This window comes from Acanthochromis polyacanthus, chromosome 12 (genome assembly GCF_021347895.1).
Source record: "Acanthochromis polyacanthus isolate Apoly-LR-REF ecotype Palm Island chromosome 12, KAUST_Apoly_ChrSc, whole genome shotgun sequence".
In the NCBI taxonomy this organism is placed as follows: Eukaryota; Metazoa; Chordata; class Actinopteri; family Pomacentridae; genus Acanthochromis; species Acanthochromis polyacanthus.
In genome coordinates this window covers 35,852,884-35,876,795 of record NC_067124.1, presented here as the reverse complement: position 1 = coordinate 35,876,795, position 23,912 = coordinate 35,852,884, and the positions used below count along the sequence as shown (strand labels likewise).

Genomic DNA, 23,912 nt, shown 5'->3' with positions numbered 1-23,912 from the left:
TGCAGTGATGATTGCATGGACTTTGCTTTTCAGTGACTTTTAAGCAGTCATGTAGGCCCCAATTTTTAGCCTGTCTCAGTTAAAATGAGATTTTTAATGTAAAAAACTAACTGACAAAAAAACATAGTTTGGGTATGTGTCATTCATTCATTCATTCATCCATTCATTCTATATACAGCGCTTTATCCTCACTAGGGTCATGGGGGGTGCTGGAGTCTATCCCAGCTGACTTGGGCGAAGGCAGAGGACACCCTGGACAGGTCACCAGTCTGTCGCAGGGCTGTCATTTTTTTCAATTATTCCCAAAAAATGCACTTCTCTTTTAAATGGAGATTGTTTCAAATTGGAACTAGAATTTATTGTTTATTGTTTTCTGCAGCAATAATGCTCTGATAACTGCAGTTTACAATCCAAAAACATCTCAACATGTGAGGTTTGTCCTACAAATCACAGTTTTGTAACCATGGATTTCACTTTTAACTGACTTTCATACATTTGTTTGGTGAAAAACCTAGATTAATTCTGATTTTTAATATAAAAAATGTAGTTAAAAAACAATTTATAAGGCTGGCAGTAAATCTGAAAAGTTTATTACAATAAAATGCTTAATTTTTGTCAAGATCCACAATTTTTGATTATTTTTATTGACCTGATTCTTAATAAGGGCCAGGAGAGAACAAACAGTTTATTTGGAATATTGCAATGTTATTTATCAAGGTACACAGGGAATAATTTTAATGTTAACATAACATAAAAGGCACCTGGAAATAATTAATACATTTACACATAAATATGATTTCCCCCACCACACTAACTCTGAAAAAATAAAAAATAAAAAACTCAAAATTTGGGGTTTTCACTGCACCTGATCAACAGTAATTGCATTTAATAGGAAAAAAGGAAAAAGAAAATAGCAACAGATGGGATTCATCCTCCAGATTGTCTTTTTATAATCAAATTTTTGCATAGAGACTACTTTTAACTGGCTTTTACCCACTACTGTGGCCAAAAATCTGAGATTAATTATGTTTTTAATGTAAAAAATAAATAAATTAAAAAGTCCTGTTCATAGGGCTGGTGATATCGCTGTGCAGTTTATTACGATAAAATGTCATATTTCAGTCAATATCAATAATTACTGATCAGTTTTAGTACCATATTTGTAACAGCAACCAACAGGAAAAGGTTTATTTTGAATTTAATTGCATTATTTATCAACGTGCACAGGTAGTAATTTCATTGTTTACGCAATGATAAAAAAACACACAAATTAATTTACACATATTAACAAAAAAAAGGGGATAAATGACTCCATTAAACACCTATTTTTCACAATTATTCTCAAAAATACATGCTTTTTAGATTGCGATTGGTTTAAATTGGCAGAATTCTTGCTCCCAGTGAGAGATTTGTCATTTTCTAGTGCAGTAATCACTGATCACACAGCAGTTTAAAGTCCTAAAAATATCACCAGGTAAGGTTTGTCCTCCAAATTGTATTTCTGTTGAGCAGACTGTTGCATAGATTTATCTAATTTTTGTAGCCTGAGGAAAAGATTATCTATATTTCAAGAGGAGGAAAAACAAATCCCATTCATATTCCTGCTCTTGGATTTGCGTGTTAGCAGATTGTTTTACCTGCCCACTCTGGTGGTTTCATAAATGATGCAACTTTCCCAAGGCCAGAGAACACAACCTGCATCTACGCTACATGCACATGCTTGTATGTAAGCACTGACATGCGTTGACTGCAGGGCATTTATGCTCATATACTTAATCCACTGTGCCCGTTTTCAATCCATGCAGGAACATCAGAGAACAGGCGCAGTCCTGTACATAATTACCCATATATGTGTGTCCTTGAGTTAATGGTCTCGGTGTGAGGAGATCATTGATTGATGTGTGAATAAGTGGGGTTTATTCAAATTGCGATGCCAACCCAGAGTTGAACCTCTTGTAGGGTGACTTTGATGAGACGTAACGTGTGGAAACTTCAGGCCTCGTGTTTGAATTCCCAACGTGGAGCGCTGAGATGAAGAGCTGAATGATTAATTAGCATGCCATGAAGGATTTGTGGTAACAGCGCTGCAAAACAAAAACGCACTCGTGAGCGCACACGTGTAGACTCGCACAATAAATCTCAGTTTTAATGTGTCAGTATTCTGACTGGTGTCCTCTTCTGCACACTGTTCTGTGGCTCATTTAGTCACAATGTGTTCTGTTGTGAACAAACACTCTTCTGTGTTCTGTGGGAGAGAGATCAGTGCAATGTGCTGTCAAAACTCTAGTTACGCTATATACTCAGGATGTGGTTTGTTTACTTGAATCACAAAAATATGCATATTTGGTTCTTTTCTGTGTCTGGCTTTTCTCCGCTTCATGTGGAGTTTAAGTGAATTTCTTTCTTGGATACTCTCTCTACTGAAACATAGTCCCAATGTAACTTGTTAGCAGTGTCATCAGTGTGTTATTTCTTAGACTGTAGGAACTGTGTGGGGATTTTAGGGCCGCTGGAACCTTTGCACATGTTATGATTGCATGATTAGAACCTCTTTAAGTGCTGTTTATGTGGGGGAAAAAGATGCCCTTGTTGCCCTTATCCAGTAGCAGTTTTCAAACATCACCATCAACAATGTAAAATTTGCTATACAGGCTGACATACCAAACCTACAATGTTCTGTTTCCTACATGCCCATAGAACTGAAGTTACCTCCACTAACGGGTTTTTGTCATTTCTTTAGTGCACTAAGAGTTAGTGTTGGGGTCAAAGCTATTGGTTCCCACACCACAAGAAAAACAGAACGTTTGTTCTTGAAAATGTTTGCGCCACTTCATGCTTGCCCCGATTTCTCCAGTGGAAACTAGCTAATGTTGTGGAAGTGAGTGCAATTCCAAACTTCACCTGGAAGAAAGTTCTTTGGTCTAATGAGACCAAAATTGAGCTTTTTGGGCATCAGACTAGATGCTATGCTTTTCGGACACTGAACACTACACATCAGCACAAACACACCATCCCCACTGTGAAGCATGGTGGCGGCATCATCATCACATGAAGCATGGTGGCAGCAGCATCATGAGGTGACGCATGCTGGAAGCAGCATCATGAGGTGAAGCTTGGTGGTGGCATCATCATCGCATGAAACATGGTGGCGTCATCATCACATGAAGCATGGTGGCAGCAGCATCATGAGGTGACGCATGGTGGCAGCAGCATCATGAGGTGAAGCATGGTGGCGGCATTATCATCGCATGAAACATGGTGGCATCATCATCACATGAAGCATAGTAGCAGCAGCATCATGAGGTGAAGCATGATGGTTGCATCATCATCGCATGAAACATGGTGGTGGCATCATCATCGCATGAAACATGGTGGTGGCAGCATCATGAGGTGAAGCGTGGTGGCAGCATCATGAGGTGAAGCATGGTGGTGGCATCATCATCTTGTGAAGCATGGTGGTGGCATCATCATGATGTGAAGCATGGTGGTGGCATCAGCATCACATGAAGCATGGTGGTGGCAGCATCATGATGTGAAGCATGGTGGTGGCAGCATCATGATGTGAAGCATGGCGGCGGCAGCAACATCGCATGAAGCATGGTGGTGGCAGCATCATGATGTGAAGCATGGTGGTGGCAGCATCATGATGTGAAGCATGGTGGTGGCAGCATCATGATGTGAAGCATGGCGGTGGCAACATCATGATGTGAAGCATGGCAGCAGCGGCATCATGATGTGAAGCATGGCGGTGGCAACATCATGATGTGAAGCATGGCGGTGGCAGCAACATTGCATGAAGCGTGGTGGCAGCATCATGAGGTGAAGCATGGTAGTGGCAGCATCATGATGTGAAGCATGGTGGTGGCAGCATCATGAGGTGAAGCATGGTGGTGGCAGCATCATGAGGTGAAGCATGGTGGTGGCAGCATCATGATGTGAAGCATGGCGGTGGCAACATCATGATGTGAAGCATGGCGGTGGCAACATCATGATGTGAAGCATGGCGGCAGCGGCATCATGATGTGAAGCATGGCGGTGACAACATCATGATGTGAAGCATGGCGGTGGCAACATCATGATGTGAAGCATGGCGGTGGCAGCAACATTGCATGAAGCGTGGTGGCAGCATCATGAGGTGAAGCATGGTAGTGGCAGCATCATGATGTGAAGCATGGTGGTGGCAGCATCATGATGTGAAGCATGGTGGTGGCAGCATCATGAGGTGAAGCATGGTAGTGGCAGCATCATGATGTGAAGCATGGTGGCGGCAGTGTCTACAAGTCAACAATTCTACAATTTCATTTAGCAGACGCTTTTGTCCAAAGCGACGTACAACACAAGCAAGAATTCAGACATAAGGAAAAAACTGTAGTAAGTGCAAAAGTGCTTCAAGTGTGATTGGTCAAAGGTGTTGCTCTCAAGTTGCAGAAGATTTGCCAACCACCCCTCCCCCCGTTTTTTTTTTTTTCAACTTTGTCAGCGCTAAATAAGTGCTGGATTTTGGACCACCTGACTTATTCTACCCCTAAGGTGGAGTCAGATTAAGTGCCTAACATGATGAAAAGCATGGTGGTGAAGAGTCAGTTAAAGGAGGAAACTTCCAAGGGAAGTGAATGTTTTTTATAGGCACTACACGTTCCTGAGAAGTCTGCATGCCCAGATTTTTATTTTTGTTGACTATTTCATTCATATTCAGGTAAACGTTGCAGCAGCCTCTAATTACAGGCCTGTTATCTTTCATGACTGACTGCTCATGTGTTGCCTCATATTGTTAATACTTTGGATTCAAAAATGAATAGAATTTTTTTTTTCTCAAATAAGCTCTCTTGCTCTGTCTCCCACTCAATACTCTGTCATTTCTTTTTCCAAATTCCGGTATTGACATGTTTGCCCACCTGCTCTGTGTGTTTGTACGAGTGTCTGAGTGTGTGTTTTTGAACCGCTCTGAGGACGTCCACTTTGAGCATTTCTCCTCCACTGCTCTTTCCGGTTGAGGAACAGTAGTTTTTCTGTCGATGGGGCTTATGGATCGGCACATTCAGCATCCCTCCCTCCCGCCCCCCTCTCACTCGCCCACATGCAAACACAGGAACAAACTAGATTTGGACTTTGCTGCACTGGTCAGGGGCTTTTTGAGCTACAGCCTTATTGGATGCACAGCATGAAAAAACGACCACAGTGGTGTCATATTAAACATTTGTGATTGGTTCTTGCATTGTTGAGAACTCAGACACACAGAGAAGTCTTTCAGATAAACCATGATGTGTTATGCGTCAGTGTTCTGGGTTTTGAGCTTTTTGTCATCACGAACATAACTTGAGGCTTTTCAGATGCTATAAACTTGAGCATTTAACGCACATTTCTTTAATTGTAAACCAGAAGAACATGCTGTCTACAGACAAAATCGTAAACATGGACACCGCATATTGTCACTGATGCATAAGAAGAGTCTTTGTGCTTGTTCTGTGTCAAAATGAGGTTGTGTGACGAGTTGCATAGGCGGAGCATGAAGTCATCCACTGGCAGGTAGAGTTTTGTTTTTGAAGGTTGTGAGTTCATATGTTGAATGCCTTTCTTTTCCACACAACACAGAAAACCAAGACTGCATGTTTAATAATGATCAACAGCAGAACATTTTACAATACGTACTTATGCATATGACCCTCTGAACCCTTTTTGCTTTGCTTCTGTCACATTTTCCTGCACTTTGGCCTCATTTTCCCCTGAAATATAAAGTCATGCACCTCTATGGAAACAGCATAGCAGAAGGTTGTTTGGTCTAATGAGACCAAAATTAAGCTTTTTTTGGCATCAGACTAGACGCTATGATTGGCGGACACCGGACACTGCACATCATCACAAATGCACCATCCCCTCTGTGAGGCATGATGGTGGCAGCACCATGATGTGAGGCATGGTGGTGGCAGCATCACGGCATGAAGCATGGTGGTGGCAGTATCATGGCATGAAGCATGGTGGTGGCAGTATCATGGCATGAAGCATGGTGGAGGCAGCATCATGATTCCTTGCTGTGGCCTTCAGTTGTAAACCAGAAGAACATGCTGTCTACAGAAGAAGGTTGTCTGATTAAATACAAATTATTATTATTAAGTGGAAATTTGTTTATTTAACCCCAATTGGAACCACATGTCGCACATGATATCTTCAAGAATTGCCTGTAAGTTGAAAACCTGATGATTACCTCCGCCAGGAGGTTATGTAATCATCGGAGTTTGTTTGTCTGTTTGTCTGTTAACAGCATAACTCAAAAAGTAATGGATGAATTTTCACCAAATTTTTACAGAATGTCCGGAAGAGCAAAAGTAACAATCGATTAGATTGTGGAGGTGATCCGGATCACCGTCTGGAGCCAGGATTTTTTTGAAGGACACTGTATAATTGAGAGAGATGGCCACCAGACAAACAGACAAACAGACAAACAGACAGACAGATGGCTTGGCGGAGGTCTGCGCTCTCCGAGTGCTTTTCTATTTTTTTCTGTTTTTACAGTTTTTGGCTCGAATAAACCATGTCTCTTATCATCTCCTCTCTGCACTGCCGGCAATTTATCCCGACAGTCTTGGAATTTTTGTCACGTGACTATTAGCCACAACTTAGTCGATCATGGCTTCCTAGTTATGCCAAGAAGCGTAAAATTTTATTTTTTTATGGAATCTGTTTAGTACCAATGATTGATTTTTTTTTTTTGTGAATTTTTGAATGAAATGTAGAATAAATGGATTTTGCTAAAAATCTAAATTTAGGGTTAGATTTGGTTAATTTTTCAAGTGGAATTACAATTCAGAAGGTTGAAAAGCCGCCAATTATTTTTGGCTTTTCCAGTTTCTTGTTGAGACAAATGTCATCATTTGGTGATTTTGTGAAAAGATAACTTGCCTTTCAAACCCATTGGTGCGTTTGGGTGTTCAGAGGGTGAAAGTAATGGTACGATCCAAATAAATGGCCTGAGAAACCGTATCTTGGTGGTTGATGTCGGCTTTGTTGCTTCATGAAACTGACCATTTCATCTGCTGACGTGAGGATGTAATCTTCTATTTTTATTAATATGCTCCTATTTATCATACTTTTTGTGCAACATTATGACTATGAATATGTCCCCCTCCACTCTTCTCTATGACAGCTTTCTTTTCACCCCACCTTTGAATGTGGCTGTGCAGAACAACTACAAACACTTGTGATGCGGTCAGATGTGTCGCAAACTGGCTGTCTTTGATCTGTGCCACAGATTCTAGTGCTGCTTTTAGTGACACTCGTTCATTCAGAGAAAAGACCGAGAACAGTAGAAGGGTTTAATGCTGCATAACTTGTTTGAGGCTGCAGGGCTGCTGCAGGAGTGCGAGAAACTGAGAACAGTGTGAACAGTTCAGTGGTCAATCAGAAGGCTAACGTGTACAGACAAGCCCATTTCCACCTGCAGGTACTTCAGAGTTTCCAATTTATCTTCTACGTGCATGTCTTTGGACTGAGAAACCTGCAGGCAGAAGACAGGGCTGCTGAAAAGACATCAGTTACGTATATCTGCTCAGGCTTTTCATTTGAGAAAAAAAAACTCCAAAACAAACAAACCATCTTGTCACATAAGTGTTGGCAAAAGCTAAGCTAAGCCAGTTAATTTTTGCTTTTTGCAGAATGCAGTTGGTGCAAATTGTTTATTTTGGGCAAATTTTTGTATATGTCATGCATAAAATACATATTTTAAATTTATATTTGATTAATTTTCCCATTGAAAGTTTTCAAGAACTGTCTGGAAGTTGGAAACCTGGTGATTTTTTTCTGTTTTTACAGTTTCTGGTTCTGGTAAATTGCATAATTTAGATGATTTTTATAAAGAAAATGCAAGTTTCAAACTCAGCTTTGGGTTTGGGCTTTAACCTGCTAGCCTCAGGATGGTGGGAGAAGATTCAGGACTCAAGATTTAAGATTTTTTATTTGCCATTTGTGCATCCGAATGCTGAGAAAACCAAAGAAACAAGAACATTCTCCTTATAAGAGGTCAAACACTGATCCAGTTTGATGCCCTTTAGAACCCCATATTCTAAATGTACTTTACTAAAATTAGTCTGGAGATTTGTTCTGTCTGATCCCAAACTAGACCCATTACAGTCGGAGTTATGTAATTTTGGTAATGAGTAGATTTCCTCTGCCTTCTTGAGGTCGTCCTGGTCACACCTGTCAACCTGTCGACTCATTAGCGGTCCTGCTCGGTTGGGTTCTGTCACTTAAATGAGTCTTTTCCTCCCCGTGTCTTTCCCCAGCAGCGTCATGTGTGTTCTGCTGATGGAATCTCCTGCTTTGACGTCGACGCCTGAGAAGGAAAAAAGCCCGTCATCGGGTCACGGCGCCGACCGGATGCCCGTCTTAGAGAATGACGTCATGCGCGTCCTACTCCAGCAGCTTTACTGTGCACACCTGGGACACGGTAAGCCGGGGAAACCCTCGCAACACACAACCACAGCTACACTCGCTAATCCAATTAGGGCAGCAGTTAGCGGCAGCCTGGCCCGGGCCTCCTCGGACACACAGTGATCCAATTATTGCTGGATGGATACGCCGGGCAATCCCTGTGTTCCCTGGCGCTAAGGTGCTTTAGTGGGGACACCTCATACGCACTAAGGATCCCCCTGCTATTTCTGTGGACGCTGGCCGGCCGGTGAGTCAACAAAGACGAGGAAGAAGCCAAGAAGCCAAGAAGAGGCTTCCGCTCAGTCAGCAGAGTCGCCGAGAGCGAAGCGAAAACCCGGAGCTCAGCCAGAGTAAGAAGACTTTCCTCTACGCACGGCCTCATCTTCACAGAAACTCCTCGTCACGTGCCAGGAATAGTCACGCACACAAACACTCCTGGAAATTATTAACAAGAATGAAAGAACAATGAACGGATGGAAGGCCTTGGGGTCGCTGCTCTCACCCACCAAACACGCGCTCGTTTTCCGTGTGCCACAAAAGCATTGATATCATTTGCAGCGAGCGATTGTGCGTCTGTGTGCTTTCTGAGAGGCTCTTCATTGAACAACACGGCAGAACGAGGCGCTCTCCAAACAAGGCCACAAGTCCATGCAGAGGCTCTTACCTAACACTCGCCGTGTAGTGAGGCTCTGCACAGTTGTTATATTCTCTTTTATTCTCCACCATACACACACTCTGCACACACTGTGAAAAATATCACAGATAAAAAAAAAACAAAAAAACTGTGAAAATCTGGCAGCAAGGGTGCCAGAAAAGATCCGTAATGAAACAGTGGAATCCTGTAACGTCGTAAAACTGTAAAATTGGTGAAAATAACAGCAAATGTGTGTAAAATAATGATATTTTTCAGCAGATTTAAATACAGTAAGACATCATTTTTGCCAATCACATAACTATTCTTTCAATTAATGCCAAATATTTGTCAAATAATGGCATTTTTTGAGAATTTAATTGTAATTAAATGTGTAATTGATTTGCGGTATAACACTGTAAAAGCACGAGGTAATATTTGTGAAAATACATATTTTTGCAGTAAACATTATGTGCAATTTTGGCAACTTTTTTTATGGTCACAGGATTTTACCAGACATGGTATTATCTGTAAATAAATAAAACAAAGAAAATCTTCAAAATACATGTTAAAAAAAATGGTATACAAATTTCAATCCATCCTATTCAAACGTTTTCTTTCAAATAAATCCAAATATTGATAAATAATGATATTTTTAGTAGATTTAAATACAGTAATATATCATTATTCTTTCAATTAACAATAAATGTTTGTCAAAAAACGATATTTTTGTGGATTTAATGAGAAGAAAACAGTGTAATTAATTTGCTATTAAACACTGTAAAAAGACAAGTTATTATTTGTAAATATACAAATTTTTTAAGTGAACATTATGCGTATTTTTGGCATTTTTTGATATTATTTTTTACAGTCAGGGCATTTTATCAGACATCATGATATTATCTATAAATTAACAAAACAAAAAAATCTGTAAAATAACTATTATTACAAATGATGTACCATTTTCAATCCATAATATATATTTTATTTCAAATAACTCTAGCTATCTATAAAGTAATGATTTAAATACTGTAAAGTCAACATGTAAATGCATACTCTTTTGAGATTATACTAGTTATTTTCTGTAATTTAACAAAACAGGAAAATCTTTAAAATGCCAGTAAAAATACAGAATTTTCTCAGTTTCAATTTTTCTTTTAAATAATTGCAAATATTTGTAAAATAATGGTAGAAAGGAATAATTGTAGTATTTATTATATTATATATTAAATATAGTAAAATAGTGTAATTTTACAGTAAAAGAAGTGATTACCGTTTTGTGAAGATATATGCACACATTTTTCTTTCAAATGTCAGCAAATATATGTAGAATAATTAGATTTAAATGCCTAATTTTGTTTCCAGCTGAAAAATATTAACAAAAGCAGAATTTAACAAAACACGAATAATTTATAAAATTCAGTTTAAAAAAGCACCATTTTGCAATCCTCAAAATACACATTAAAAAACAAAAAGAAATGCAAATATCCTTAAAATATTGGTAATTTATATTGATTTAAATACTCTAAAAAATATTGTAGTTTTATAGACAAATGTGAGCTAAGTTTTTCACAGTTTTTACCATACAGGAATGGGGACATTATTTATGGTTTTACCCTGTTTTTTTCTATTCTTTATTTATCTTTCTTTACGTGTATATGAATACTTATTTTCTTCTCGATTTATTGTCAAGTACAATATTTTCTGTACAAGACATCAGTTCATTTTCAGTTGACTTTCTGTTATCCATCTATTTCTTGTCATTTAGTTTACAGTTTACATTTTGTGCTTATTTATTATTTATTATTTTTAGACCAAATTGAGGCCAAACAATATCCTCTGAGCTGAATAAAGCTGATCTTATCCTATCTTAGCTGATCTTAAATTGATCTTATCTCATCTTAAATTGCTAAAAAGCAAAAATGACCGTTAAAACACTGATTTTTTTGCAGTGTACGCTGTCAGCATGTGTCTCGTGCAGCTTCGTTGAGTGCAGCGTTTCGTCCTCTTGTTCTGTGGATGCTGAAGTCGTGCACTCACATGTGCTCTCCACGTAAACAGACCGACACAAAGACAGAGAAGGGGGGGAAAAAAGCTCACAAAAAGGTGACGGAGCGAAAGCGAGTTAGTTGAGTCTGTCATGTGTCATGTCAAGCTCTCCGTCATGCTAATGCACTATTCATCTGTGTCATAGAACCATAATGACTCTCAGTGCAGAGAGGATCCTGAAGCACTTTTCCACAGAGTGCTGTCCACTCCACAGCCAGCCTCTCTGTCTGCACCTCCATGTTTCACTCCCTGGTTTTAGACATCTGTGTGTTTATTTTCTCCACTAAATGACATTACCACACCACTAAACTGCGTTCTCAGTCACATCTTGAGGTGTTTTCTACCAGATTATGTTTGTAACATATCACAAATTAGTTTCTACTCATAGCGCATTTGCCTTTTTTTATCGCTTCACTGTCAAACCTTTTCAGCCAACCAATCATAAATGAGATCAGGTAGGACGTGAAAACGCTTCAAATATGTAATAATAGGGACATATTTTAACCCAAACAATCATAATTTTCCTAAAATCACAAAGCTTCTAACATGTAAAAGTGCCTAACAATGCGTTTCACTTCCCTAAACTTGAAGCAGAAACCAAAAACCGAGTAAAAAAAACGACAGAAAGCAAAATGTAAACCTGAGACTGAACCGCTCTTCAGCCTTCATTTGTTTCCATTATCAAGTTTAGTTTGTTTGCTGACTCTTCTTCAAGCCAAATGTGTGTTTATTACCCTGTAGTCACACTGCACTGATTTGCAATGTAATGAAAACTGCCTCTTACATTTTCATTTTTATCTAAAACCTAACATTTCCCCCGAACTCAGTGTCAAACTTTATTACTTCCTGGGAAACAGGACACTGAAACATTTCCTCCCACTGTGCCAGTTGGAGGCACAGTGGGAGGAAATGTTTCCAAACCGCAATATATAAAGATGCTTTTGTGCTTCTGCCCATTCTTGCACAGTCTTACTTAAAGGGTCATTATTTCTGCATTTTTATCTTGAAATTTCCCCTTTTTCACCCCTTTTATCATTTATAAAATTTAATCTAATCAGACGGTTTGTTTTTAAAAAGATAAAAAAAGACGAACTGCTTGAGGAAAAGCATTCAGTTTTTTAATGTGCTTTACATTTTTTATGAAATGAACTCTGGTACATAATTATCCAGTCATGACTGTTGTCTTTTCATTTTCAAAGCTGAACTTGTCACAAGGGGACATTGCTGTAAACTGCGGTGTTCATCATGTTCTTGCAGCACACGATAAAACATAGACATAAAATCTGAATGGAAAGCCCATATGTTGCTTTTTTCAAATAAAGCTTTTCTGGAGAAAGAGAGCCTTATTCATACAGTTCATCTGTGGGGAAAAATGTTTTGATGTACTTTTAAGCCCAAAGTCATTTATCCTCAGTTAAATATTTGATTCAGACTTAATTTTTATTCAATCAGTAGGTTTGTTCTGGCTGGAAATTACATATATAAGACAGGAAGGTGCTATGTTAGAGATGTTGAGAATTAATTTGAACTATTTCTATGTTTGTTTATTTTGCATTTTTATCAAAGATTCCTCCTCTTTCTCAGTCACCAAAATCTTTATCTTCCTCCACATCAGTAAGCCAGTAGTTCTAGTGTCTAACAGTGTTTCTGCAGGTCTCCACTGGGATTTAGTTCCTCCAAGTGTCCATCTCCACCTCTCTAAAGGCTTCCTCTCCATCACTCTGCTCTTCACTTCCGCCACACATTCTGGATGGGTTCAGATCTGGACTCTGGCTGGGTCGCTCCAACATCTTCTCATTCTTTTCTCTTCACCATTTCTTCATCTCTTTGGCTCCATGTTTCACATCATTATCTTGTTGGAAGCTCCAATGCTGCCCAAGGAGCAGTTTTTCTGCAGACTGTCTGATGTTCTCCTCCACAATCTCCATGTTTCCTCTTTTCTCATGATGCCGTTTCATTCAGACATGACTTGTAATTGAGCAGTAAGTGAGTAGAGAAGTGCTGCAGGTCCAGCTGAGCTTTAGTGTGTCTGTCTTGGAGAAGTGGAGTCCTCCTTGGTCTGATCCATGGAGACCAGCCTTGTTGTTGGTCTGCTGGAGTGTCTGATGGACATGTTGCTACCAGAAGTGCTCACATTGATCAGGATGCTCTTGGTGCTGATCCTTAGATTCTTCTTGTCCTCTACCATTCTTCCAGTGCAGGGCTCACGTCTGTCTTCCTAGCAGTCCTTTGACATGTTTCACAGTGTAGAACTCCTTGGACTTTTTTATGAGGCTTCAAACTGTGGACACTGGACCTTGAAAACACTCTGATATGACTTTATAGCGTTTAAACGTCTTGTGAGCAGCAACAATGTAGAACTGGAGGTCCTCACTGATCTCTTGACTTGTACTGGCTAGAGAACTACTGCATCAGTTGTTCTGAGTTCATAGTGAATTAGAACGCTGTAGAACACGGAAGATATTACCATTTGGAATCTCAGCTGAGATGGTAAAAATCTATCATTATCATCTCTAACACAACGTCTTACTGGGTTTTGTCACTTTTTTCCTGGCATTTCCAGCCAGTAAATACCTATTTGTCCAATAAAAATCCACTATAAATCAAATTTCAGCATGGCTTTGAGTAATTTTGGGCTGAACTGTATGTAACTGCAGCATATGCTAGCTATTGTCCAATGAACAGACGTGGAACGACTGAGGTTTGAGCTTAGGGGGAATGTGGTGGTGGTGGGGGGATAGCACGTAGCCCTGGGGATGTTTAAGGATGTACTGCGTGTGTGTGTGTGTGTGTGTGTGTGTGTGTGTTGTGTGTTTTGTGTGTGTCTGCCTGAGGTGAACTGGGGATGTTGATGCTGATGTGTTCTGATGGACTTACACAAAGACACAGACTCGGACTGTGACTCACAGACGAGACGCACATATTCCCCCATGGGACGGCCCGAGGAACACACACACACACACACACACACACACACACACACACACACACACACACACACACACACACACACTTGCCAGGTTGGATATCTGCTGCAGCCACTCATGGCTCTTGTTCTTGCAGGATTGTGGGATCGTCGGGACTTCAACTCTTCGGAGAGCTCGAGCTGCACTTGAAGCATCTCATTGTGTCTCCACGCATTTTTTTCTGCAGCGTATCTCTCTGTGAAATTAGATTTTGGACCTCTCGGGGGGGAGTTTCTCGCTCACCTCTGGCTCACCCTTGCGTCGGCATAAATGCTCGTACGCACAATGTTCTGTTCTGTTGCTTCCTATGGCGCCCGAGCCATGAATGGCGCTTATTGAGCGACTGTGGGAAGGAAGGGAAGTTTTCTAGGGTGCACGGCTGACTTCTCTCGGGCCGCTGAGCGCAGAAGTTTTGGGACGGCGACCGGAGGGTGCAGCGGGGGCCTGATAAAGATGGATGATGAGGCTGGATGAGGGAGCGAGGCGGCACTCAAGTCGTAGCTCTGAGCCAAAGACTTTGCCTCATTCTTTCCCTTGACTCACTGCACATAATCAAGCATTAAAACATGAGTAAAACACTTACATTAGCCACCACTTTAATGTGCACATGCGAACGCAGAAATAAGCGCACATTTGCAGAGATGGGAAAACACACAATCTTTTGCAGAGAAGATGCAGGAAAGAGCCGAGGGGTTAATATGAGCCGTGTGTGACGCCGACCGTATGCTCATTATAATAGTGCTGCGAGCTTCTAAGTGACAGATATCACACACACAGACACACAACGGATCATCAGTAGGTCATTTTGCGATCAAAGCATTCATCACAAGTGACTGCACATTTATTAGGAAACAAAGGAAATGAGTCTCGGTATCTGTGCGGTTCTGTCAGTCAGCTGTTTGCTTTTTTTGTGGAATTTTCTGCAGTTGTCTGTGAATAAGATGCTCACATAGGATCACAGTGCAATTAATCTGTGGAATAAGGATGTACAGAGATTTAAAAAGACCAGGAACCTTAGGCAGGAATCACTCTGAAGCTTCTTAATGTGGCAGTAAATTTATATGGCAGCAATTTAGGAGTATCCTTTCACCCTGTTCACAAGTTTTCAGTGGGCTGCCAGCTATTCATACTTGAATGCATCTATTGTCCCTAATGGGCTACTGTAGGTGAGCTGTGGGAACTGCTGACGGGGAATTCTTTCCAGCGAATTCTGGATCTGAAACATTGGGTAGTTTCTCTGAATTGAAAATTCTGAAAAACACAGAATATAACAGAAGACGGTGAAAGTGTGTCAGAAACTGCTAAAGCCATTATCCTGCTCGGCTCAGAGTTTCCAGCGCTGGGAAACGAGTGCGAATGTGTGGAATAGTTGTGATTTAAAACAAATCAGAATTGGACAAATGGACATTTCTTTTGCCAGCGTGCAGTAAAAAATCGCATTACAACTCAGGCGTTGTTCAGATATGTGGTTGAGTGTGTGGTGTGTGTGAGAGTCGGTTTCTAGCTCACAGTGGAAATAAACACAACTGCACATTTTGGTTTATGTCCTGTGAGGCCCATGCGTGAGAGGCGTAACCTATATGTGTCATGTTCGGTCTCTCTTGACCCCGTTAACGGTGCACGAGGTGTTCCCCTCTTTCATCATCATTTTAATATCGATTTCTGCCAGACTGCTGAACCCGATCCTGTCCATTGTCTCAACTGCTGTGAAAGCACAATAGCAGGCTGAAAAACAGTCTAAAATTGCATCCCTATTAAAAGTTAGGCCATATTTTCATTGTTTTGACCTTGATTTCTATGAGTAATACGATGGTTCCACCATTTTTTATGCAAAAAGATCAGTTTACTTGTCATTGTTTGGGGAACCGTGAAAACAGTTGTATAATGTAATCTGTGTCCATGGAAGAGCTTTGTAGGTAGAAGAAAGTAACACTGATCATGTCGTCATAGCTTCCTTGTTATGTGACGTTTTCTGGTTTCATGTTTGGGATACGGTGTTCACGTCTCGCTGTTTTTACTCTGCCAAGGAGGCGGAGCCTCGACAGAGTTATGTGATGATCGGTGTTAGTTTATCTGTTCGTCTGTCCATTAGTAACATCACTCAAAAACAGATTTGAATGACATTTTGTGGACATTATTTATAGTTTTGACCATTTTTTTCTTTATTTATCTTTGCTTACCATTAACATGTATATGAATACTTATTACTCCGCCAAGGAACACGGTGGATTTACGTGACAAACACTGTACGTTTCACCGTCTGTGCACAACATTACTCAAAAGTGGAATAACGGATTTGGATGATATTTTCAGGGAAGGTCAGAAATGACGCAAGGACCACCTGATTACATTTTGACAGTGATGTGGCTTATAGTCTGGATCCAAGGATTTGTTAAAGATTTCTGTATCATTGTGAGACAGCAGCATGGCATCACTGTAACCATGACAACAAGTGAACACTACATCAGCTGCCTGCTGATGATCACATGATTGTGATCCTACTACAAATGCACCGCTTTAGACTTATTGGGACTTATCCGTCGGAAATGATACAAGGAACAATTGACTAAATTGTGGGGGTGTTTCCGAGTCCCATCGATTAGCGCCGGTCGCTGCATATTTAGGTCGCACGATTTGGTATCCGTACATAATGTACACAACTGTAAACAACAACTGTATGAGCACCAGTTCTGTTACTAATGTCAGTTACTTGGCTGCTAACCAGTTTTGGGTACACAGAAGTGCATTCAACATTTGTATGTACAGTATATTGTTTTGTGGTTTTGATCATGAAGCTGTGAGTCACTTCATAAAAGTCCCAAGTTAGTAGGAAGTCACGTAGATAGTCTTGTGGCTGCAGTCGCACCTGTGCAGGTAGTTGGTGGTAATCAGTAACCAGGATAAGACGCATACATGCAGCACTATCCCGTTTACTTTTGGGGGTACTCCAGCCGGCAAAATCAAGATTCTCAAGACCAGGATAAGGGCTAAGGGATGTGATATTGATATGCACAAGGACAAAAATGGAACACTTTTTAATCTTTTTTTTACAGTCTCTCAGCTCCATGGAGAGCAATACCAATTTACTGAAGCACCTCTTTACTTGCTGAGAACACAAGTAGTCAAACAATCAAACCCACAGCTAAACTACATTCACCTTGAAGAGAGAAAACAATGGAGAACATTAAAAGTATTACTCTACCCTTTGTAAACACCCAGAATTCAAATACCTGGTCCATGTTTGGCTACTGAATTTGCTGCAATTAGTAATAAATTGCAACTGACAATAGTTTGTTTTTAGCTGCAGCAACTTGTGAGCTGCCCAAACCTTTTTGTGTCTTCCATCTGCAAGAACCACCCCTGTAGAACCTCTTTCAGGGCTGTTACTGGTGAAGACAATTTTCCCAGTCCTATTTGTCTATATTTTGGTACATTATATGCAACCCTATGATGTCACATTAGAAAAGTTTGATTTGCTCAATGTCTTTTAAATTCAATTTTAGATTTTTACCAAGCTGTGCGATTATCCGACAGGTCTTTCTTCTTGCAAGCTTTACCATTGAATTGTTATTTTGTCTTTAGAGCTCAGAAAACACGTAAATTCTTATCCTATTTAACAAAAAGATGACCACAGCTCCAAGTATAACTGGTTAATGAGATGTTCTCAAAACCTTGAATGACTCTTCACGACATGATGCTGTATTTTGCCCTTATATTCTTGTGTACACACTCATGTTTCTCTGATGTCGACACCCTCAAAATGGGTTTTGAGCTAATATCTGTGATGATAAAAAGGATGGAAAAAGCCTTCGAGCATTGTTGGTTTGTGGTGTGTCATCCTCCGTCCCTCAGTTCATTTTTCCTCTGCATTCCTTTCATCTGCGGACCTGTTTCTTTTTCCCTCGGCATGACTTCATGCAAGCAGAGATTTAGTTTTATTGCACTCCAGACTGCTATTAGGTAATTGTCTGCTGCACTCGTCTATAGCGAGGAATAAACCTGACCACTTAGGTATTCGAGGAATCCACAGCATCATCACATTATGGCCTGATAACACAGGAACGGCCTGATTTCTATCACCTGCCATGTTGTAACCGTCTGTATTTGTGTGTGTTTGCATGTGTGGGAGTATTGTGTCCTCATACCATAATAGGCTCCTCCGAATAACTGTCCCATAATTCTAGTCTCGTGAGAAGATCCAGCCGGCTCTGGCCTCAAAAGGAAGCGAGCGAGTGGGAGGTTGTTGCTGTAACTTTCACCCTGGGCCCTAATTTACACTCAGACAGCAAAAGGTTTCCGGAAGGAATTCCAGGCATCCCAGGAACCATCTTCCTGATTCCTAAAGGCTTAGTATTCGGCTCATCCCGTCTAGATCCTCAGCCAAGAAACACTCTCACAGACACGCTGTCCAGAAGGCCCAGATACCCGCCTGGATGAGCTGAATTTACATCGTGACTGAGCAGCGGGGAATGCTGCTGTAATCCTGGCCTGTGCCGAACTGCGAGTGATGAATCCCGCCGGTGATGCTGAGTTTGCTCATGGGAATACCACAGGGGCAACACAATCTACAAAAACAAAGAAGGAGAAAGGTAAACTATTAAAAAGCAGTGTCTCATTGAACTTGAACACACAGTTTAAAGACACGAGCTGGGAGTCACCACAGCTTCTGTCACCCTCATGCTGCTCTCAGGCCTGAAGGCATCAGATCTGACTGTTCAGGGTAATTTTTCCACTGTGAGGGTGAAGTGAGGGTCTACACTTTGCTGTGTTTAGACAACACAGGATAAACTGGTAAAGAGACAATAAACTGCAGAGGTTTTCGTCCGATACGGGTGGAAGGTAAACTGTGTGGCCAAAAGTATATGGACACCTGAACCTTATATGTCCGAAAAATTACCTCCTCATGCACTTTAATGCTTTAAGCAACAGGGTTTATATTGCAAACCTGGCCCTGCTATTGTCCCTAAACCTAACCAAGTACTTTTTGAACCTAAACCCAACCAAACAACTCAAATGAAGTCAAATGCTTTCAAAAACTGAGCCAACCCTTGGACGAATGTCTTACCTGTTGGCTGTCCGCTCCACGATTTCCAACCTAGCACAAACTAGCCTGGAAACTATCTCATATATTACATAATTTCTGTTGCTTTTTTCTCCAGTAAGGGTGGAAGGTATACTATGTGTCCAAAAGGATGTGGACATCCAAACCTTACATGGTCCTGTGTCCTAAAAGTTACCTTTCTATACAAATAAACTGCATCCTTAATGCTCCAGACAATAAAGTTTATCTTGCAACCCAAACCCTGATATTCCCAAAGCCTAAACAAGTGACAGTAGGTTATTGTTCCTTTCTGTGAAATGCATGTAATCTTTTTTGCTTATATTAAGAGTCGAGCAAGAACTAGTTGACCAGTCTGATACATTCACCACTGCAGCTGTTGGTTTGTTTTTTAGGTTGTGTACGTCTGGATGGTAACATCTGGGCACACTTGAGGAACGTCATTAATAGATATATCCTGATTGAAATTGGCTCTAAAATAGACCCTTGAGGGATTTATACTGTACAACTAGCAAATGGGGAACACTTAATGTTTTTTCTAAAAACATTTGAATTAAGAGATCAGTCGTGTAGCTGCTGAATCTGTTTTCATTTTATATTGGTTGGTTCAGAAGTTCTTCAGGAGTTTCCAGAGGCATCGAATTGCGTTGGATGCCAGTGATTTGTATAAATAAGCAAACTTCAAGCAAATAAGAAGCGACCAGTGTATCTCAAGATGCATTGCGGTGCTACCAGAATGCATTGCACACCTGTTTCCATACACAATAAACAGGAAACACTGAAATGACAAATCCTTGCAAGGCTTTTTAGAACTGGAAGTTCTTCCCAGTCATTATAGTCTTGTCTTGTAGGGAGAGAAAATGTTGTGGGAATGCAGTTGAGTTGTATGGAAATTAAATTTTTACAACTTTATGCGATTGTTGAATATCTCAAACTGTTGCCACGAGCTTGGAGGGACGACGCTTTAGCATTAATATTCTCTTAGCTGATGCTAAGAGGACTGAGGTAAACAATGACTTAATGAGCCCTGGACTTTGGTGTCTCACTTTTATAATAATACTTTGTGTATTTAAATTTATTTATTTTCCTTCATTTCAGCAGGAAAAGGCTAATTAAAACTAACAATGTACAAATGTACAGATATGTAACAATTTGAAAAAGTTTATGTGCATGAAAGTGTTATAAAATTGCAAAAATACACACGTGGACAAAATTGTTGGTACCCCTCAGTTAAAGAAGGAAAAACCCACAATTCTCACTGAAATCACTTGAAACTCACAAAAGTAACAATAAATAAAAATTTTTTGAAAATTAAATAATCAAAATCAGCCATCACTTTTGAATTGTTGATTAACATAATTATTTAAAAAAACAAGCTAATGAAATAGGGCTGGACAAAAATGATGGTACCCATAACTTAATATTTTGTTGCACAACCTTTTGAGGCAATCACTGCAATTAAACGATTTCTGTATTTGTCAATGAGCGTTCTGCAGCTGTCAACAGGTATTTTGGCCCACTCCTCATGAGCAAACAGCTCCAGTTGTCTCAGGTTTGATGGGTGTCTTCTCCAAATGGCATGTTTCAGCTCCTTCCACATATGTTCAATGGGATTCAGATCTGGGCTCATAGAAGGCCACTTTAGAATAGTCCAACGCTTTTCTCTCAGCCATTCTTGGGTGTTTCTGGCTGTGTGTTTTGGATCGTTGTCCTGTTGGAAGACCCATGACCTGCGACTGAGACCAAGCTTTCTGACACTAGGCAGCACATTTCTCTCCAGAATGCCTTGATAGTCTTCAGATTTCATCGTACCATGCACACTTTCAAGACACCCTGTGCCAGATGCAGCAAAGCAGCCCCAAAACATTACTGAGCCTCCTCCATGTTTCACCGTAGGGACAGTGTTCTTTTCTTCGTATGCTTGGTTTTTGAGTCTATGAACATAGAGTTGATGTGCCTTACCAAAAAGCTCCAGTTTGGTCTCATCTGTCCAAAGGACATTCTCCCAGAAGCTTTGTGGCTTGTCAACATGCATTTTTGCAAATTCCAGTCTGGCTTTTTTATGAGTTTTTTTCAGCAGTGGTGTCCTCCTTGGTCGTCTCCCATGAAGTCCACTTTGGCTCAAACAACGACGAATGGTGCGATCTGACACTGATGTACCTTGGCCTTGGAGTTCACCTTTAATTTCTTTGGAGGTCGCTCTGGGCTCTTTGGATACAATTCGAACGATCCGTCTCTTCAATTTGTCATCAATTTTCCTCTTGCGGCCACGTCCAGGGAGGTTGGCTACTGTCCCGTGGGTCTTGAACTTCTGAATAATATGAGCCACTGTTGTCACAGGAACTTCAAGCTGTTTAGAGATGGTCTTATAGCCTTTACCTTTAAGATGTTTGTCTATCATTTTTTTTTCAGATGTCCTGGGACAATTCTCTCCTTCGCTTTCTGTTGTCCATGTTCAGTGTGGTACACACCTTTTCACCAAACAGCAGGGTGACTACTTGTCTCCCTTTAAATAGGCAGACTGACTGATTATGAGTTTGGAAACACCTGTGATGTCAATTAAATGACACACCTGAGTTAATCATGTCACTCTGGTCAAATAGTTTTCAATCTTTTATAGAGGTACCATCATTTTTGTCCAGGCCTGTTTCATTAGTTTGTTTTTTTAAATAATTATGTTAATCAACAATTCAAAAGTAATGGCTGTTTTTGATTATTTAATTTTCAATAAATTTTTATTTATTGTTACTTTTGTGAGTTTCAAGTGATTTCAGTGAGAATTGTGGGTTTTTCCTTCTTTAACTGAGGGGTACCAACAATTTTGTCCACGTGTGTATATGTAACATGTCATCAATGCTAATGATTTTACAGAGCCAAAATGAGTCCCTCATTTAACATACATGCATAATAAATGTACTCTTTTGGCTATAATGATTATATATGTGTATACATGTGCAGGTTTGTGACTAATTTAGGGGACAAAACTAGATAGTCCAGTGCAGGAATATAACAAAAGGATGTGTTTCTATTCAAGGGAAGCTTTTGGATTCTAGAAAGTAGTGTTTCAGATGCGCTTGAATGAATATCAGGGCTTGTCAACTGTCACAGCACTGATTATGGGTTATAATAACTCAAGGACCAATTTTTATAACTCTGGAAAGTCATGTTGGCAATCATTTTATCCTCCATCTTAACAATCTCAGCGTAAACAGCAGAAATGTGATGTTTATGTTGCACAGTGGTCCGTCACATTAGGTTAGAGCAAAAATTGACAATTTCATTTGTTGATGTAAAATTCCAACAGTCCTAATGCAGTGGCATTATTGAAATGAATGAGTGAGCTCAGTCAGAGACGTTATAAAGGGAGACAGTTATCACTTACAGAAACCTGAATAGAAATTTGTGGGAGAATCTTTTCCCCAAATGAGTCAATTGTCTTGTTTGTAGCAGCCACACCAATCGGGTTGTGGTGTATGCATAAGATAAGTATAATCAGCAGGGAAAACTCTTTCTGGAGCATAAATAGTTTTTTGTTATTTATCAAGTTTGAGTGGTGATTCAGTACATGCAGGTTTTCTGTCTCAGTCGCTGTTGAAAGTGCAGTTATGAGTCTTTCTTCATTCATTAAAAAGGGGATTTGATCTGATTACCTTCTTTAGTAACTGCCCAAGATGACTGTGGTTTATTTACATAAGTCTGAACATGGATTTAGACCAACATTAAAGCAGCAATACAGGGATTAAAAGAGGGTTTTGAAAACATGCAGAATTTATTCCAAGGAGCACTGGAGCTAGTTTTGCAGTTTGTGGAGCTTCAACAGCTCATTAAAACATGTTATTTCTTTGTTTTATCACCCATTTTGGAAGAAAAGAAAAGCCAATTGTTTGGTTTGCAACAGCCAAACCACTCATGTTGTGGATGAAATGCAGAATAGAAGCATAACCTGCAGGAAAAACTCTTTTCGAACCTGATTTTGAAGCATATTTTGTTTTGTTTTGTTAATAACACTTGGCTGGCGATAGAGTACATACAGGCTATGGATCTCTCTTCATTTGTTTCGATAGAAATGTGATCTTCCATCCATCCATTCTCTATACACCGCTTTATCCTCACTAGGGTCGCTGGAGCCTATCCCAGCTGACTCGGGCAAAGGGAGGGGACACCCTGGACAGGTCACCAGTCTGTCACAGAGCTACATATACAGACACACAATCATACCTATGGCCAATTTACCTCAGCATATTTTTGGACTGTGGGAGGAAGCCGGAGTACCCGGAGAAAACCCACACATGCTCAGGGAGAACATGCAAACTCCATGCAGAAAGATCCTGGGCCCACCCTGGGATTTGAACCAGGGATCTTCTTGCTGCAAGGTGAAAGTGCTAACCACTACGCCGCTGAGCAGCCACGAAATGTGATCTTATTATCCCCAAAATAATTGTCCAGAGATGTTACCAAGATGGCTGCATTTTATTTACACAGTTCTAATGTCTGAACGTGGCATCAAACCAACATCACAGCACCAATAGAGGGGTATGAATTGAGTTTTTAAGCATGTAAGGAGCACTGGAGCTAGTTTAGCCATTTGTGGAGCCTCGACACCTCCATAAAACACTTTTTTCCTTTGTTTCATCGCTCATTTTACCAACAAAAAGCCAATTGTTTGGTTTGTAACAGCCTAACGGCGAAACATTCCACCCATTATGTTGTGGTCTATGCATAACAGAAGAATAATTTGTATGAAAAACTCTTTTTAAAACTTATTTTGAATCTTTTTTTTTTT

General features: G+C 40.2%; 1 protein-coding gene across 1 annotated transcript in view; it reads left to right on the top strand.

Moving 5' to 3' along the window:
• Positions 1–8,327: 8,327 nt before the first annotated feature.
• Positions 8,328–23,912, top strand: part of alg2 (ALG2 alpha-1,3/1,6-mannosyltransferase) — a 68,083-nt gene continuing 52,498 nt past the window's right edge. The window contains exon 1 of the mRNA XM_051956987.1: positions 8,328–8,440. The gene's annotated coding sequence lies outside the window, so the exon portion shown is untranslated. The remainder of the gene's footprint in view (positions 8,441–23,912) is intronic.